This window comes from Lytechinus pictus, chromosome 13 (genome assembly GCF_037042905.1).
Source record: "Lytechinus pictus isolate F3 Inbred chromosome 13, Lp3.0, whole genome shotgun sequence".
Lineage (NCBI taxonomy): Eukaryota > Metazoa > Echinodermata > Echinoidea > Temnopleuroida > Toxopneustidae > Lytechinus > Lytechinus pictus.
In genome coordinates this window covers 4,288,675-4,292,412 of record NC_087257.1, presented here as the reverse complement: position 1 = coordinate 4,292,412, position 3,738 = coordinate 4,288,675, and positions in this window count along the sequence as shown.

Sequence of the window (3,738 nt, the reverse complement as noted above, 5' to 3'; positions counted from 1 at the left end):
TTAACAGTTATTGCCTTATTATTATACTTGTAAATCATAAAGAATAACAATAACTTGGCCATCCTACCAACTATCTCACCCTACTATTGGCCAAGAGCTAACAGGGTACATCCACCAAGTCACCCTCCGGAGATTTCACTCGGCATCGCTCATACATGGCACGTCAAATGAAATTCCCTCAAAATTGACGTAACAGAATGAGCTAGTATGGTTTTTCCTAAAACTCATCTAATTTAATCGAGTCTGAATTTCTAATACTACTACTACCACTCACCAATTATAATCAAAATAAATAAAGTTCATTCACTTTCTACGTACAGCGAATGGGGGGGGGGGGGGTATACAAAACTGATCATGACGAAATACTGACAAATTCGTTTCATATACTCGATCTCATAGAAAATATACATAATGTAATTTCATTTTATAAACTGATCATAATAAATCTTCTCTTTTAGAATGTGAAATTGACTATAACAATAACATGAAGCATATAACGATCTTGTACCAGATATACAAAATTGAATTGACATTTAATCCTACTCTCTGTAATAATGTTTTTCTTAAGAATGATATCAACGCAGTCAAAATCTTAGCTGCTAAACTGACAAACGATATATTTTAGATTCAAACTTACATGCCTCCTTGTCGAGCATGACTTGGAAGAACGAACATGTAGCCCTAACGTGCACTGTCGTCACCAATCGCTTTCTGATTTATCATCCCGTCGTAACAACAAAAACGCTTGTTCTTTCGCGCCACCTACACTTGAACGCTATGATGCTATCTGATATAAATATCCTTCCACAACATCACAAATACTTATGACATATTACTAGATTTAGTATCAATGAAAAAGTATAATGAAAACAATTATGTTTTTAACACAAAAATCATACACATCATGTATTTATGAGAATAATCAGTTATAAATCTGATGAACTACTTTTACTTCTTTGAGTAACGACATCATTGCCATTACGTAACAGGTGAGTAAACAACGGAAAATATCGACCAAAAAGAAATACACTTTCGCTTTAAATTCTCGTAAGGTGTCTCCTAAGAAAAATGATTTTGCAAGAAAATTCACTTTCCCACAGTATTATTCTATATTTTATATTTGAGTACATAACTATATTGATCCGTTTACATAGTATTCAAGTAAGTGGTGATACAAGTTATAGTTTACCTCTTCTGTTGTTATTTGTTTTTATCTTACTGTAATCCTGTTCTGTACTCAACCCCCTCTGTTGTTATTTTTTGTTATCTTACTGTAATCCTTCTGTTCTGTACCCTTTGTTACCCTTTATTTACTTTGTTGTTATTACGATTTTATTTGTATGGTTTTGTTTGTTTCGATGCATTGTAGGCCTGATGAAGGCCCTACTGGACGAAAGCTAGCAATAAATGAGATACTTGGAAGCTACATCTAGCGTTAATGCTTGAATTATTTACGCCTATATATATATATATATATACAGTGCGTCCCATAAAAAACGAAAACCGAGATTTAGCGATGATTTATCATAACTTAATCATAAATAAAATAGACAAATGACCTACCAATGTAAAGCTTAGAATCTCCTCTTTCATCTGGTATTACTTAGATTATTCCTCATTCACGCATGATTGAGCAAAATAATTCGAAGAAAGGATGCCAAAAACTCATTTGGCGGGGGGTATCTGAATTTCAAAAAGAAAATCACATGACTAAAAAGTTCAATATCTTCTCTTTTATACCTAAATCACAGAAAATGGTCAAGTAGTTAAAAAGTTATGATCCCTCGAAACAATGCTTGTATTTCCATAATTTCATTAAATAAACGTGTTTTCACCGGTTTCCCACTGAAGCTATCGCACGGTAACAAAAGACTTAATGCATGGCTGATCGTCAACAAAATGGAGTGTCGAGTGAGTTTGAACGCTAGCCTGTAAAACCTCTTCATTTTATGAAATTATTTAAATTCAAGCGTTATTTCAAATAACTAGAACTTTGTTATTTCTCGACCATTTTCTGTGATTGAGGTATCAAATTAAAGAGCAGATATTGAATTTTTAAAAAATGTGGTTTTCTTTTTAAAACCCAGATACGGCCCGCCAAGTGACTTTTTGGTATCCCCTTTCCAAATTGTTTTTGCTCACTCATGCGTGAATGAGAAATAATCTAAGTAATTTCAGATGAAAGAGGAGATTCTAAGCTTTAAAATAGTAGGTCATTTGTCTATTGTATTTGCGATTAAGTTATGATAAATCATCGATAAATCTCGGTTTCGTTTTTGTGGGACGCACTGTATATATATATATTTATACATTGTGAAAGGAATTAATATACAGTGCGTATCAAAACAAAGTTAAAAAATATACAACATGTGGGTAATTTTTTCACATATAATCTTGGGTTTGGGTCTCATCTATCCAATGAAAGTAAAAGTTTTGACAGAATGTTACACTTGAGTGAGCACTGTCCATTTTTTGTAAAGCTTGCAGAAATCTGTTTGCGCAGAAATGCTCGTTTTCACGCTGTGTCAAGGAGAAAGGGCGAAATCAAAATTAAACTTACCCTGCGAAACATTTCTTATACATTTCCCTTGCACTTTTAGTCAATTGAAATAAAACGGATACATTCAAGCATTTTGTAACAATTTTACCACCCAAATTGAAATTTCAACACTTAGTAAGCACAACCTTTACCCTTTTTGTGCCAACTGGATCTGAGGACATAACTGAATCTGAACAAAAGTTTATATCAGACATCTCCAGCATTTTTTCACTAAGTTTTTATCATTTAAAGTGGGTTTACTTTCATTTTTCATTCAATACTTGTTTCTCCACACTTTTCCCAAGCTTGACAATGATTAACAAAATGAAAATCAAGCCTATAAACCATTTCATGTAAATCACAGCTCGGTGTAAATCGTCACGATGGCCTCGGTGTGTGGGGGAGTGGGGTGGGGCGCAATGCACTCTTCGAAGTGTTTTGGGCAAGGAAACAAGTTAAAAAACGTAAAAGATATCTTCAAATCAATTTTACTAGCTAAATTCCATGTGTTCTTCATGATTAAGGTCTACTTTTATCTGCATAACTATTTCAAGGTTCTGCGCAAATTATTTTTCACTAACTTTTGTTCACTCAAGCGGAAATATTTTCGACAGTAATATAGTAATTTGCTTAAATGGATCTGTACCAATGTTAAACTGTGGAAAAGTCTTCAGGATATTACAAATGTATAATTTTACAGGACTTCTTCTAATGGTAAACTTTTTTTTTGATACGCACTGTATAGAGAACCATGGGCGGAAATCCCAGGGGGACAGGGGGGACGTATCCCCCCTTCCAAAAATAGTAGGGGGACACAATATCAAATGTCCCCCCTAATATTTTTGGTCTTTTATGATGGAGAAAAATGCATCATTCACATTCGAAATAATACATGTATTTTGGACTAAATGACCTTACATTTAAGGTGAAAACCTTTTTTTTTTTTTGGGGGGGGGGGGCTTGTCAAATTTTCCAGAGTGACTAAAATAAGATGAGGGGAAGACTTGGAAAATAAAAAGAATCTTTCATGTCACTATATGAAATTTTCGCTCGCGCTTCGCGCTCGCATTGCCTGTCAGGTGATTTTTCAATATGGAGCTTAAATATCAAGTTTGGAAGTCAATATACATTTCACCTCGGAAATCGAACTTTCATTATTTTGTGTGATTTACAAACTGATTTTTAAAAGGTGCTTTGTA